The 16,857-nt window shown below is 37.7% G+C and overlaps 1 protein-coding gene across 7 annotated transcripts in view; it reads right to left on the reverse strand.

The window, feature by feature from the left end:
• CDKAL1 (CDK5 regulatory subunit associated protein 1 like 1) overlaps positions 1-16,857 on the reverse strand; it is a 718,338-nt gene that overhangs the window by 149,014 nt on the left and 552,467 nt on the right. The window lies entirely within an intron of this gene.

Below are 16,857 nucleotides of genomic sequence, written 5' to 3' on the forward strand. Positions count from 1 at the left end.
ATTCAAAGCACCCAGAAAATAGTTAGACGGAATACTGTGTGATTTCACCAATAATAAATATTGAGAGAAAAGGCAGTAAAGACCGGTCAGACACATGGAAAATATTTTTTACTCCAAGAGTATGCGTTTGACACTAAGTCATACCCAGGCAGATTTGGTGAGTCAGTACTACGGTACTTCAGAAAAAACAGTTCACTTACAACCTACGAATTCCCCCTAAAAACCAAAAATTCTTCAACTAAATATACCTATTTTCTCTTAACCCACATAGGTTTTGATCTGCATAGTTTCTGAGGATCAAAGATTTACCTGTATTGCCTGACAAGTAAATAAACAGGTACTTCAAAGAAATACATTTCTGCCTTTCCAACTTTTATTGCTCCTCTGTCACTGTATATCCAATTCAAAATATTTTATTTTAAAAATATAGTCTAAGTATTAAAAACTATTAGAAATAATCCAAAGATCGAGAATAGATTAAAACTTAAAGACATGAAAAATCTTTTCGACTACATAGGATGACAGTTCAAGTCATCATAAAATTGCAAATGTGCACTAAACCACTGAGAGATTTTAGTTTCCAAGGCCTCCCTTTTCTTTCTTCTAAGATCCTATTCAGTACTTGGGATTAAAGTTCTTATCGAGAAATAGATAACTATGTGGTAAACAAACCAGACAAATCAGCTAACACCTGAACAAGGTGATCAAATTTAACATCACCAATAAAGGGCAAAAGCACATCATATACCTTCTCGGATCTGAGACGGATACCACATCATTTTTCTTTAGCTTAAGAAGGCAAAACGTATAACCTGAATCTAATCATGAGGAAAACTCAAACTCAAATTGAGGGACATTCCGTCCCTCAATATAACTGGCCAGTATTCTTAAAAATATCACTATCATGAAAGACAAAAAGGCTTTGGAACTGTACAGATTTGAGGAGATTACAGAAATAGAACAGCTAAATGCAAGCCATGACCCTAGTCTGACTCCTCTATTGGAAAAAGGGTGCTAAAGATATTGTCGGGGCTCTTGAAAAAATTAGAATATAAACTGTAGATTAAAGCACGGTGTCAATGTTAAATTTCCTGATTTTGGTAACAGTACTGTGATCACGTAAGAAACTCATTCTTAGGAAATACACACTAAATATGAAGGGGGTAAAGGAACATGATGTCTATAACCTATTCTGAAATTGTTTATGGGCAAAGTATCTATGCCTACGTCTATATCTATCTGTCTTTCTCTCTCTTCAGAGACAGAGAAAGCAAATGAGCAAAACGTTAAAAACTGATCATCTCAGTAAGGAGTATACAGGCTGAGCGTCCCTAATTCAAAAATCCAAAATGCTCCAAAATCTGAAATTTTTGAGCATCAGCATGACTCCACAAAACTCCACACCTGACCTCATGTGAGGCGCTGCAGTTAAAATGCATTCAAACCTTTGTTTCTTGCACAAAATTATTAAAAATGTGGTATAACATTAATGCCAGGCTATGTGTATAAGGTATATATAAAACATAAATGAGACTGGGCATGGTCTTCATGCCTGTAATCCCAGCATTTTGGGAGGCCGAAGCAAGCGGATCGATTGAGCCCAGGAGTTTGAGACCATCCTGGACAACATGGCAAGATCCTGTCATTAGCCAGATGTAGTGGTGCACGTCTGTAGTCCCAGCTACTTAGGAGGCTGAGGTGGGAGTATTGCATGAGTCCAGGAGGTCGAGGTTGCAGTGAGCCGTGATTGTGCCACTGTACTCCAGCCTGGGCAAGAGAATGAGACACTGTCTCAATAAATAAATAAATAAATAAAAACATAAATGAATTTCATGTTTAGACTTAGTTCTCATCCCTGAGATATGACACTATATTATATACACAATTATTCCAAGATCTGAAAAAATCAGAAATCTGGAAAGCTTCTGGTCTTAAGCATTTTGGGTATCCTTTATCTCAACTTGTGCTGGAGGTCTTTGTCTTATTCTCATAACTTTTCTCTAAAGGACAAAATTATTTTTAAGAAGTTAAATAACTGCCTAAGGCCTATAAACTCACCGCCATAATAGAAAATAACTTTAAAAACTGACATTTTTTTGGTCAAAATGTTATAAAATTACTTTGCACTTATGGTTTGAGTACTTATTTTACTGTTTATAAGAGCAAGGAACAGTAAGAAAGAATGCACTCTAAGTCTCCAGCTTTTTACTCAATAGTTACATAACCTGGGGGAAATGAACTTAACTTCTCTGAGCTGAGCTAATGAACTCATGTGCTAAGTAAAAGTCACAAAAGATACCTACAAGGACTGTTGAAAGAATAACAGGAGACAAGGTACATGAAAAGCACAGACTATGTTTGTTTGTTTCTGTCACATATTTACACCCAAACAATGGAAGGTTTTTTCCCTGCCCTTCTCACTTCTTATCTTACCCATACTTCTCTGAAGGCAGGCATTATGAGTAGCAAAATAAAGAACCAGGACTTTCATCTTAGATTACAAGATCCCAGATGGAACATAACTAGTACAGTATATGTATGTCCATTTGAATGCTTATTTGCTCATATTTGATTATGTTGTCCTTAATTATGAAATAAATGTGGTTGCAAGGGGCAAGAGTTTTCAAAGAGTTTCATGTTAGATTACCAAATCTATTCCGTTGACCTGAACACACAGTTAACGTTAGCTCCTATACTTGGAACTACATGTATAATTCCTTTGGAATATTATAAATATATGGGGTTATCAATGAACCATACTTATCACAGAACAAAAATAAGTCTAAAAAATAAGATATATCGGCCAGGCATGGTGGCTTATGCCTGTAATCCCAGCACTTTGGGAGGCTGAGGTGGGTGGATCACCTGAGGTCAGAAGTTTGAGACTAGCCTGGCCAACACGGCAAAGCCTCATCTCTACTAAAAAAAAATAGAAAAATTAGCCAGGCACGGTGGCACACTCCTGTAGTCCTAGCTAGTCGGGAGGCAGAGGGAGGAGAATCGCTTGAACCTGGGAGGTGGAGGTTGCAGTGAGCTGAGATCATGCCCCTGCATTCCAGCCTGGGTGACAGAGTGAGACTCCAATCTAAAAAAAAAAAAAAAAAAAAAAAAAGATGATATATATGATTATAAGGTTCTTTATCTTCAGAAGTTACTCCAAGAGTCTACTCACTTCTGAAGTTAAGGTAATAAAAATGAATTCAAATTGAATATTACAATTTTAATAAATCAAGTTCATATAAAAGGCATAAAAGAATTACATAGATCCTTGCAGTTTTTCTGAAACTTGTATAAAACAAGGAATGTAATCACCACTGGAGAAAAAGTTAGACTGCAATATAATAAAGATGACTTTTCAGAGGATAAAACTTATATTCTCCTTATTTAATATAAATTCACTCAGTCTTTCTCAACCCTAATACCTACCACCATTTAGCATCTGAGAAAAAAACTTATAACCACGTATCTTCTTCCTCTTTCGGTGATTACAAATTCACAAAAGCAGCAGGATAAAAATGAATGCCAAAAGGAAAGCAAAAAATTAAACAACCATAAGAAACAAGTTGCGTTTATTTCTTTGACAGGCTTTTTGTGGTTTAAATTATTTTCTATAAGCTCACTACAAAGCACAAATTAAAACTGCTGTCAGTGTACTCAAGGCTCTCAAAGCATAGATGATTCTTCATTATGCTCAAGTTGGATTATTTTAGAAAACTTGAAATGCTGATTCCCTAGACGAATTGTATATTCCCAAGTACAGCCCTCCCTGATTTTTTCTAGCAATGGCTTATAATTAACAGAAGAGTCATATGAAAGAGCTTTTAGTATGAACAACCATCTGTGGGTCTTCTTCTTATCTTTACCATCTTGAGTAAAAACCAATCCCACAAAAACATGGCTCCATCCCGAAGTTAGTCTGCACTTGTACCGTACACGTCTGGTCCTGCTGGTGTGACTACACAACATTGATTTACATGGTAATGGAATGTAGTTCATCATTGCCACATCGGGGCTAAATGAAAAGTTGAGCGCGTTCTGTGGCAGGTAGGCAAGAGGTCAGGTTCAGAAAGTGGAAAATGAGGGGGGCAGTGGCGGTACACAGGGAAAAGGTGGGGATCCCAAAAGGACGATTCTGACTGAGAGGAATCAGAAGCATACTCTTAAAAAAGATCTTACTTGGCCGGGCGCGGTGGCTCAAGCCTGTAATCCCAGTACTTTGGGAGGCCGAGGCGGGTGGATCACGAGGTCAAGAGATCGAGACCATCCTGGTCAACATGGTGAAACCCCGTCTCTACTAAAAGTACAAAAAATTAGCTGGGCATGGTGGCGCATGCCTGTAATCCCAGCTACTCAGGAGGTTGAGGCAGGAGAATTGCCTGAACCCAGGAGGCGGAGGTTGCGGTGAGCCGAGATCGCGCCATTGCACTCCAGCCTGGGTAACATGAGAGAAACTCCGTCTCAAAAAAAAAAAAAAAAAAAAAAAGATCTTACTTGTGGCAGTAAAAACTGATAGAGTTCTCACTGGTGACACCCTCTGCTGTGGTACTTCCCTGATCCCTCTGTGCAGGTCCCTGGGAGAAGAGGTACTGCATCAGCCCACACCCATGTACCCTGCTTACACTGCTGGAGAGCACTTCTGTCTTAGAAACAGTCTTTTCTTTCATGAGATCTTGACAAGATCTGCTTCCATTTACTTCAGATTAGTCATGCGTTAGATTCTCTATTTCGGGTTCAAGACGGTAGACAGCCCAAGGGTATCACTAGCAAACTTCCCTCTATACAGCTGAGCCTCAACAACAATTTTTGTTATTTTCACATGCTTTGAAGTTCCAAACGTTATCACCCCCTTTTCCTTTAGTTTTTTAGTGTCAGAGTGGGTAAAAGGGAAGTGCTCAATTTAAGAAGGATTGAAAGAAAAAGAAAAAAGAATGATCCAATCAAAGCTCCAGCTTCAATGTTCCCAAATCGAGTTTTCTACATGGTTCAAACACATGCATGCGCACACACATGTGTGCGCGCGCGTTCGCTCTCTGTCTCTCTCTCTCTCTTTCTCTCTGATAAGTTTGTCTTATGGTGCTCAGAATAATAAAAACACAAAGAAAGATAAAGAGGTCACAAGAAAACAGCCAATCCTGTAACTGGTAGAGTAGCAACAGTTTGGGGAAAGATAAAATCAAGTGGGGGAAGAGATGGAAAGAGGGCTGGAGGGCTTGGTGTTTCTACTTCAGAGTAAAAGAGGCCTGGTCCAGGGAGTAATCTCAGGACCATTAGAAAAGATAACGTCATCAGCACTAGCTGAAGCCAAAGGCAGAATCAATGCATACTGCCTTAAATTTTAAGCAACGTTCAAGGGTCCTTGTAAAATGTTCTTGCCTACCAATATTTGATCTGCGAAGTCTAGAGTCAAGGACAACCCAATTGAGGGAACCTCTGTAGCCTGAGTTAATGTTTTCTATAGAACACAGAATCATATGCTGACATGCAACTCCGTCCAGGACTTGGAATGATTAAGTCCCAAAGAATGTGTATCTAAGGTTGCAGGAACAAGTCAAAGAGATTCTTTACATCCATTTACTAGTTTCCAATTCTGTCTCTTGCAATATCTTCTCAATGGGCTTTCTGATTCCTTTGTTCCCCTGCCACCTAGACAAGAGCTTTTCAAAACAAATGCAAGGTCACTACTATTCAATAGCTCCCTACTGTCCACAGGAGAGTTGAAAGCTATTTAACGTGGCTTAAACGGCCATCATTTTTTTTTTTTTTTTTTTGAGACAGAGTTTCGCTCTTGTTACCCAGGCTGGAGTGCAATGGCGTGATCTCGGCTCACCGCAACCTCCGCCTCCTGGGTTCAGGCAATTCTCCTGCCTCAGCCTCCTGAGTACCTGAGATTACAGGCACGCACCACCATGCCCAGCTAATTTTTTGTATTTTTCAGTAGAGACGGGGTTTCACCATGTTGACCAGGATGGTCTCGATCTCTTGACCTCGTGATCCACCCGCCTCAGCCTCCCAAAGTGCTGGGATTACAGGCGTGAGCCACCGCGCCCGGCTTTAAATGGCCATCTTAATCTAAGCCTTGCCTATAGCACCTGACTCATTTATTGACACTAACCAGTTCCTGCATATTGTTCTCTATTCTATCAAAACCAACCAAACAAACAAAAATAATACATCTTACTACCTTGATGGGAATGAATTTTGTTCTCATCAATATTCACCGTTTTATTTGTGCCCAGGTTCCTTTCCATGCTGCTCCAACTGGGAGCCATTCTTCCCCTCTCTCACAGGCACCTCCCAATTCTCAGAGCTGATGGCATCTCAACTTTTAGGATTCAGGTTTACACCATTTGTCAATCCAACACATACTGAGTTCCTGCTATATGCCAGGGATTGTGCTAGGTGTGCAAGACAGGAAGATTAGCCCCCACATTTCTCAAACCCGTTATACATCATAAGTGACATGGTATAAATAAGCACCGAAATTTATGCCAACACAGAAGAGGTGGGGAGGAGAACAGGGTGATCATCCCGGCCAGGGATGATTAGGGAAGGCTGACGAGGGGCTTGAATGCTAAGTGGAAATGATGCAAGTTTTCCTCCCCACCGTGTACCCTTGTGTGTGAGAGGATGGGGAAGGAATCTGAAGCAGGGGAAGATGAATGTGAAAGTGTGTTGGGAACTACAGGTGGTCAAATGTGGGAGCAGAGAGTGAGCTGGAAGGAATGGCAAGATGGAGGGAGGAGTGCAAAGGCAGGTAAGAGCACCTCTGTGTGATCTTAGGCTGGTTAATTCATTGCTCTGATGTAAAGAATGATGACAGTAACAGTGCTAACTGTACAGAGTTGTGAGAATGAAATACGTTAAAGTGCTCAGAACAACATCTGACATATAATCAAGGCTAAATGTTAACTCTTACTCTTATCTTTGTTATATCATTATTATGATTAGGCCCAAAGATTATTGTGACTGAAGGGTAGTAAGGAGCTAAGTGTTCACAGGCCTAGGAATGCGCATGTGTCATTTAGGGGCACAGCAAACCCTGGGTAACATAAAGCCCGAAAGATCAATTAATTTACCTGTGTCAAGAAGCCAGACAATGCTCTCACATAAAAATATTCCATCATTAGCGTTCAAGTTTCATGTAGTTGCAGTAACAAATTACTACACAACACAAATTTTTTATATTACAGTTCTGGAGGTAAGACATCTGAAATGAGTCTCCTAAAATCAATGGTTTTGGCAGGGCTGCGTTCCTTCAGGAGGTTCTAGGGGAGAATTTGCTCCTGCCTTTTCCAACTTCTAGAGGCCACCTGCATTCTTTTGCTCATGGTCCTTTCCTTGACCTTCAGAGCTTATCACTGACCTCTGTTTCTGCCATCACATCTCCTCCTCTAACTGGGGACCTCTTGCTCCCCTTTATTAGGATCCTTGTGATTACACTGAGCCCACCAGGTAATCCACTAAAACCTCCCGTCTCAAGAGCTTGAAGTTAATCACATCTGCAAAGTTCTTTTCATCATGTGATATGGTTTGGCCCTGTGTCCCTACCCAAATCTCATGTCGAATTCTAATTCCTGTGTTGAAGAAGGGGCCTGGTGGAAGGTGACTGGGTTATGGTGGCAGACTTCCCCCTTGCTGTTCTCATGACAGCAAGTGAGTTCTCACAAGATCTGGTTGTTGTAAAAGTTTATAGCACTTTCCCCTGCCCCTTTCCTGCTGGCCAAGTGAAGATGTGACTGCTTCTCCTTCACTTTCTGCAGTGATTGTAAGTTTCCTGAGGCCTCCCCAGAAGCAGAAGCCTGTAAGCCTGCAGAATTATGAGCACAGTTCAGCTTTTTTTCTTTATAAATTACCCAGTCTCTGGTATTTCTTTAGAGCAGTGCAAGAATGAACTAATACACCATGCAAGGTGACACATTCATAACTTGTGGGATTACGACAAGGATATCTTTGTGGACTCATTATTCTGCCTACCATATTTGGTCTCATTGCTGCCATCTGAGCCCCTGTAACAACTAATTTACTAATTATATTTTAGTATTCCTATTATTTAAATTCAAGAAAATTTGATCAACTGATTGTACAAACAAAAAGTCATCAGATCTATAATAAAATAGAAGGTAAAACAATGGGAAATGGAGCTAACGTATTTACACCAATCATCCAGAAAAAGAAAGCACCTACATCTTTCTATATATAGGTTGAAAAGTGGCCTTAAAACTGTCTGAGAGAAAAATCAAAGATTACGAAGCATTTTCAAGGGGTCTTTGAGATCAAGTTCAGTTTCCCAAATGTTAAATAAATATCACCTGTGTAAAAACCCGCACAAAGTAGGAGGCTCCCAGCCATCTCTCTATCATATTCTAGCTCCTATTTCCTTCTAGCATAGAGTCATTATAAAAAGCTCTGTTAAATGATCTGCTGAAATCCAGATACAACAAGATTATGGGCAGGCTAAAAACTCTATCAAAAATGAAAGTAAAAAGAAAAATGATGTGTCCAGAAGAAAGGAGTTTAAAAGATCAACTGGAAAGGATCAAGTACAATTAAGTTGCCTAAGAATAAAAAGGCAAAGATAGTCTTTCTAAAAAAGGTAAGTTAAAATGAAAAAGTTCCTGAGAAAATGGCCTTCCCCGTTGGTATGTTTGGGAATCAATTTAGAATAAAATGTACTTAACAATCCAGAGTATAAAAATTCTTGAAAATATTTTTTTCTCTTTCCCCCCAAAAACAAACTGAATTTGAAAATCTGATACTGTGTAAATAATGTAATTCTGTTATCAAGTAAGCTAAAAGCATCAGGATTCCTTCCAGTAAGGCAACCCGATATTCTCTAAAACACTGAGTTGTTAACTTAAGGATTATACTCAGAAACAAAAACTTTTAAAAGCATTTAAAGAAAACAACAAAGCTCTTTTATATGCTATGTTTCTCTGATGTTTGTAGATGTGTGCATTCGTGTGTGCATGTGTGTGTGTGTGTGTGTAAAATAAAATATTCCTTGACCCACTGGCAGCTACATTTGGGAGAGTCACTATATGTCATTGAGCAAGCTTCCAGATATGATTTAAGAATATTCTTTATTCAACGTCTGTTCCAAGTGGTCACCTTGCCTTGGTATGAACACTCACAACAACAATGTAGTTCCTCACAAGGAAAATCTACAACAGACAGTTTTGGCAAAGCTGTCTTTATCCCCGACAAGAATGTCCCTCCAGCGGTCTTAGAAACACTCCCTCACATTCTTTCTAAAGGGTAAAAGTTCCAGAAACTGCAGGTTAGGGAACTATGATTCCTTTATGATGACATATATTTAAAAATATTGCTTTTACTCTCTGGTTCCAAGATGTAAGACAAGCAAGCAGGTAGATACATCACAATTTAACATCTTAAAGCTATATAAACATGCTAATAGCCACTCTTGCCATCTTTTTTTCAAGTCATAAGACTCCTAATATAAAGATTTCACAACAATTTCATTATTCTTCATCAATATTTTCTAAAAAGCAAAGTCTGGAATTGACCGCTGAGGAACAAAAGACTTTTTAAACTTAGGTGACCTTTCCTAGGCAGACCAAGAATCTCAACCACAATTTAAAAATACTATTGGAATTACTAAAAAGGAATGAAGACTAATGAAGGAAGACTAATGGAACAGAAAATATAAACTTGCAAATCTGACCTTTCATCTAAAAATCTAAAGTTGCTCTCATTTGGCTTAGGTGATTTCACTATGAAATCTCTTATACATTATAGTTATGTAAAAGCTAAAAAAAATCTTTTTAGTTTATCCTGTTCATGAAAATACATTGTCTAATTTGTTTTCATTATAAACTTAAGAGGGTTATATTCTTTTTTTTTTTTTCAGTAGGCAATCAAGGCAAATAATTCCTCTCTCCCCCTATAAAAATGCAAAATTCAACTAAAGGGTGCCTTATCCATTTGGCGATTTAAATAATTAAGAATACAAACAATTTAGTTCATTTATCAGCTCTACCATAATACATTAAAAACTGAAATTTATTTATATTAATGCTAGTATTTATGTGAAAGTAAATATGAAGGGGAGAGTATACTATATTGTTATATCATTTACAGGGGAAGAACATTTTGGGGGACTTCTTAGCAGAAATAAAATATATCTAAGAAAAGAGTATGTATCTTCACTAAGAGGCATTTTAAAGCCAAAACAAAAAGGTATTATTTGAAAGTAACTGGTATTATACTCTTCTAATAATGGGTTAGCATCTACTTTCATTACTAATTTAAAAAAAAATTTACAATTGGCACACAATAATTGTACATATGTTCACTGCTGGGTTTTTCTGGCAAGGAAATAGGCTTTGGAGACCCAGAAGGGAGAAGGTAGGAGTGGGTCAGGGATTAAAAAACACTGTATTTTGGAAACAATGTACATTACTTAGGGTTATACTCTTTTTACTTTCAGTAGGCAATCAAGGCAAATAATTCATCTATCCCCCTATACAAGTGCAGGATTCAACTAAAGGGTACTTATCCACTTGGCGATTTAACAATTAAGAATACAACCAATTTAGTTCATTTATCAGAGCCCTACCATAATACATTAAAACACTGAAATTTATTTATATTAATGCTAGTACTTTTGTAAGAGTAAATACGAAGGGGAGAGTATACTCTATTTATATGATGGGTACACTAAAACCTCAGACTTCACAACTAAAGTCATCCATATAACCAAAAACCATGTGTGCTCCTAAAGCTAATGAGATAAAAAATAAAATAAAATTTTTAAGAAAGAAAAAAACCAAAAACTTGCTACCCATTTTGCAACAGTATTATATTTCAGTGAATTCTAGTTGCACAAGCAGTTTCATAAACTACCTAAGACAGGGAGAGTAGACAATATTAATTTTTGGTAATTTAAGAGAACCAAGAACAGTCAGTGCACATCATATATCTTCTCTTTGACTGCAGACCTCTCGAGTTTCATCATTAATGCTTCCTTTTACCTAAGTTTCTGCATTTTATAAAGATGAAACTCTTTCAGGCAACATTTTTTACCCAGAGCATAAGTACAGGAATGTAGAAGTCTTTCAAATTGAATCGTATCCCCCCTAAAAAGTTATACTGAAGTCTTAATCCCTAGTACTTCAGCATGTGACCTTATTTGGAATAGGCTTGTTTCAGATATAACTAGTAAAGATGAAGATCAGGGTGGGCCCATAATCCAATATGACCTGTGGTCCTTATAAGTAGACAGCCTCATAAAGACAGAGACATACAAGGACAACTGTGGTAATGAAGGCAGAGACTAGAGCTGTGCAGCTGCAGGCCAAGAAACACCAAAGACCACCAGGAAACCACCAGAAGCTAGGAGAGATGAGGAAGGATTCTGCTACATGATTCTGAGGGTGAAGAGGCTTTCCTTGTAAGAAAATACGTATCTGCTGTTTGAAGCCCCCTAGTTTGTGGCACTTTGTTAGAGCAGCTTTGGGACATTACTATAAAGAAGCTGAATAAAGAGCTACGTGAGAACAATGCAGAATCCCCAGATACTGACTCTTGAGAACAGAACAGTATAACTGAGAATAATAAAAGCAAACAGCTTCTCTAGTTCGCCTAAGACACTCTGAGCCTAAGTTTACTGTTTCAGATTGCAGGGCAGTGGAAAGTTGAAAATTTTTCAAGTGCTAAATAATAAATAAAAATGATTCTTTTTCAAAAGAATGACAAAAACAGGCCATAGACTAGAAAAATATATTTGTAAAGCACATATCTAATAATGAATTACCAAAAATATACAAAGAACTCTCATAACTTAACAACAAGAAAACTGCATGATTAAAAATGAGCAAGAGACCTGAACAGACACCTCACCAAAGAAAACATACATATGACAAATAAGTATATGAAAAGACACTCAACACCATATGTCATTAGTGAATTGCAAAATAAAACTACATTGAGACACCATTACACATCTGTTACAATGGCCAAAATCCATAATGCTGACAATACCAAATGTTGGCAAGGATGTTGGCAAGGATATGGAACAAAAGGAACTCTCATTCATTGCTGGTAAGAATGCAAAATGGCACAGTGAATTTGGAAGATAGTGCGGCAATTGTGTATAAACACACTTTTACAAATGTATTCTTACCATACAATCCAGCAATCATGCTCCTTCTTGGTATTTATACAAATGAGCTGAACACTTATGTCCACACAAAAACCTGCACATGGATGTTTATAGCAGCTTTATCCATAATTGCCAAAACTTGGAAGCAACCAAAATGTCCTTCAATAGGTAAATGTATAAATTTTGTTATGACCAGACAATGAAATGTTATTCAGTGCTAAAATAAAATAAGGTATCATGCCATGAAAAGGTTCAAAGGAATCTTAAATGCATATTACAAGTGAAAAAAGCGAATCTGAAAAGGCTCCATACTGTATATTTCCAAATATATGACATTCTGGAAAAGGCAAAATTAGAGGCAATAGAAAGATCAGTGATTGCCAGGGGTTTGGGGAAGAGAGTGATGAACAAGCAAGAACAGAGGATTTTAGAGAAATGGAATTATTCTGATGATACTATAGTGGTGAATGCTTTTCATTTCACATTTGTCAAAATCCATATAACGTGTATCACCTAGAATGAATCCTAATGTAAACTACGGGTGAAAATGATATGTAATGTAGGTTCATTGATTTTAACAAATGTATCACTCTGGTGGGGGATGTTGATGGTGGGCAAGGCTGTGCATGTGTAGAGGCAGGAAACATATAGCAACTCTATTATTTTCTGCTTAACTTTGCTGTGAAACTAAAAACGCTTAGGAAAAAAAAAAAAAAGAAAGAAAAAAAAGATACTCTATGCCAGGACTGGGTGACGGAAGTCTAAAACTGTGAGGAAGATGGTAAGAGGCTATGTTTAGAAGACAAAAGACCAGACAGAAAAGGCATTTAGAGCTGATTTTATGTAACGAGTTCTGCTTCTGCTTCTAGCTAAGGCAAACTAGCTTGTATCAGACCAATATTCTTGCCAAGAACAATTAAAAAGGTGAATATAATGTACAATCTGTACTACTTAAGCATCAAAAAGCTACCAAAGAAGTGAGAGGTCAAGCTCCCAGAGAGGCAAGCCCATGGAGGAAGCTCAATATTTGGAGTCACTTTTTCCTTCTAGACATTTATCAATGGTAAGCAGTGCCTTGGGGGCTGAGCAGCCAAACAAAGGCTAAGAGGAGGAGTTAACATGCAGAGGCTGATGAATTTTCCTGAGTGGGAGGTACGAATACTAAAGCTAAAGGGCTGCCACAAAGAAAAGGTCCCGGCAGAAACACCATAGAATTTCAGCTGGGAACTAGAAAAACTACAGTAGGTGGTATGTTAATCTGGCATGCACCAGTTCACAAAAGCTGGCTGTGTGCATCACTTGCCAATGCCACGTTCAGTGATGTAACATTGGAAATCTGAAATTGGCAACAGTGGAAGTATTTACACTATGGAAATTGGCAAATGCTACATTTCAGAATTCCTCCGGGGAGTCACTTGTTAAACACCAGCATACCACTGGCTGCATGCAAAGTAAGGGCGGGGAGAAATAATGCAGCCACCAGAAAGAGTGAAAAACAGCCTCAAAATCAATCTCAGTCAGATTAAAATAATCACTTCTTTGGATGCCATACTTCCTCCCTGGAGGAAGATACATGATAGCCTAGAATCTACAGGTTTTTAAAAAACAAACAATGGCCACCATTCAATAATAATTAAAAAAAATACGAGGTACATGGAGAAAAAGACAAATGCCAGAATCAAGAAAACACAAAACTAAAAGGCAGAAATGAACCAGTATCAGATGCAGATACTGGAGATTTGGGAACAGACTTTAAGATAACAAAGCAATAGGTTTGCATTAGTCCATTTTCACACTGCTATAAAGAAATGCCTGCATCTGGGTAAATTATAAAGAAAAGAGGTTTAATTGACTCACGGTTCCACTGGCTAGGGAGGCCTCAGGAAACTTACAATCATGGAGGAAGGGGCAGCAGGCACCCTCTTCAAAAGGTGGCAAGAGAGAAGAGAGTGAAGCAGGGAGAGCCCCTTATAAAACCATCAGATCTCGTGAGAACTCACTCACTATCGTGAAAACAGCATGGGGGAATTTGCCCCCATGATCCAATCACCTCCCACCAGGCCTCTCCCTTGACAGGAGGGGATTACAATTCGAGGTGAGATTTGGGTGGGGACACAAAGCCAAACCATATCAATGTTTAAAAACTGTAAAGGAAACCATGAATAATTTAACTAGAACACGGAAATCTATGAAAATCCAAACTGTAATTCTAGAAGTAAAAAACATATTAACTAAAATTAGAAATCCCATAGATGGGTTCGACTGCAGATTAAAAACAAATGAAGAAAGGATTGGTGAGTGAGATCAGTGCTTCAGAAATTTTAATGTATACATAAATCACTGAGAGAAGAAGACAGTGACTGAACAGGTCTAGGGTGGGGCCTGAGAGTCTGCATTTCTAGCAGCCTCACAGCTGATGCCAACAGTGCTGTTCGGGGACCGCAACTTCTGCTGCTGTTGGCTCATGGATGATAATGAATACCAAGGAACTAGGAAACAGATAAAGAGGAAATATCCAGACAGAAACACAAAACAAAGTGCACAGAGTGTAGCAAAGAATGTATCAGATATTGAGGAATATAAGACATCTAGCACATGTAACTGAAATCACAGAAGAAGGGAGAATAGAGGAGAACGTTTATCTGAAGAAAGAACAGCTAAGGTTTCCAAACCTTTGGAAAGAAAAGAGGACACAGTTAAAAAACACCAAAAATCCCCAAGCAGGATAAATACAAAGAAAAGTACTCTCAGCAAGAGGCTAAGGTACAGCAGGGATTATCTCATAAAGATCTGTGGATGTAGCATTTGTCTAATGGAGTGAGTTCCAGCGAAATCCAGGGAAGACCCACTAAATTCTTGAGAAAACCGTTTGAGCCAAAAGAGAGGGAAAATGGAAAAAAGAAAAAAAAAAAAAAAAAACCCAAAAACCCAAATAAACAAAAAAATCCACACTGGCAGTGTAGACTAAAAAGGACAGAGACAGTACAAAATAAAAAGAGACTGTAGGATTCTTAACATTCTCATGGCATGATCGGGCGGAGAAAGTTACTCAGCTGTACACATATGCTATCTTTCATGACAAGGGAAAGATAACCACACAAAGTGGACCCAAACGACCAGAGAATATAGCAAATATCAAATTCACAGTCCCAGAGATTATGTAGGGTATGTATCCTGGCATGAGGGTGATGAGAAAATTTAGGAGGCACAACTTAGGATTCTGCATATCACATTGGGCAATTCTATCTAATATTTTAAAAAGAAATAATTTACTTCTATACAAATTCTTCCAGAAAAATGTAGAGCAAGGAAGACTTCTCAACTAGTTCTATGAAGTCAATGCTACTCTGATAACAAAATTAAGAAGACACTACAAGAAAACTACAGATTAATGTCTTCCATGAACAAAAAAGCAGTATTCATGAAATACTAGCAGAACAACAGAAAGAGTTTATCAATAGCAATATATCGCAACCAAGTAAAGTTTATCCCAGGAATGCAAGGTTGATTTAATATTTGAAAACCATTCAATGTGGATCATAATACTAACAGATTTAAAACAAAAAAAATCGTATTACATCAACAGACAAAAAGGCATATGATAAAGTTCAACTCTATTCATGATTAAAACACACACACACACACACACAGACACACACACACACACACGCGCGCGCGCACACGGAAAATTAGGAATAGAAAGGAACTTTACTAATTCCAAAACTTCAGCTACCTTTTACACTTAATGGTAACATTCTGAATACTCTCCCCTTGAGTTTGAGAAGAGAAACATGCCCAGCTCTACTCAGTGTACTCAACATTCTTGCCAGTACAATAAGATAAGAAAAGTCATAAGAATTGGAATGGAAAATTTAAAACTATGACTATCAGATGACAAATTGTATACTAAGAAAATCTAAAAACAAAAAACAAAAAACCTACAAAAACACGATTAGAATAAGTGAATTAGTTGGATAAAATAAATATAAATATATGTATATGTAAATCAACTTCTAGTAGCAACAAAAATGAAAATCATTTCAATAATATCAATAGAAACACATATGTAGAAACACATTTAATAAAATGTTATGTAAGACTTATAGACAGAGAATTATAAAACACTATTGACAGAACCTAGAGAAGATCAAAATAAATGAAGACATACACTTCATTTAAGGACAGAAACTTGGTATTATAAGAACAGCAATTTCCCCAAAATGACCTATAAAATCAATATGATCTTAATTAAAACTCCAGCAGGATTTTTGGTAAAACTTGACAAATTTACAAAAGCAAAGGAACAAGAATAGTTAGGGTAATTTCAAGAAAAAAGCAATGGTGAAAAACTTACATTGCCAATATCAAGACTTATTATAAAGCTATGGCAGTTAACCTGTGTATGGGTGGAAAGACTGACAGACCAAAGGAAGAGAACAGGCGAACAGACACCTAGGACAGGCCCACACATGTACATGTATGTGATTTATGATAAAGGTGACCAGGCAGGCAAGTGAGGCAAAAATGGTATTTTCAATAAACTGCCCTGACTCAAATGGATAGCTTCAGGGGTAAAAAAACAAAACACACTTCATATCTTAAATAAAAATAAATTCCATTTGGACTGCAGATTTAAAGGTAAAGGAAAAATGATAAAATTTCTTAACAGTACACTGAGGGGTATCTTTATGACAGTGCAGAGAAGGTAAACATTTCTTAAGAGGACACAAAAAGCA

Source organism: Sapajus apella, unplaced genomic scaffold (assembly GCF_009761245.1).
Source record: "Sapajus apella isolate SASKATOON/1434 unplaced genomic scaffold, GSC_monkey_1.0 scaffold63, whole genome shotgun sequence".
Lineage (NCBI taxonomy): Eukaryota > Metazoa > Chordata > Mammalia > Primates > Cebidae > Sapajus > Sapajus apella.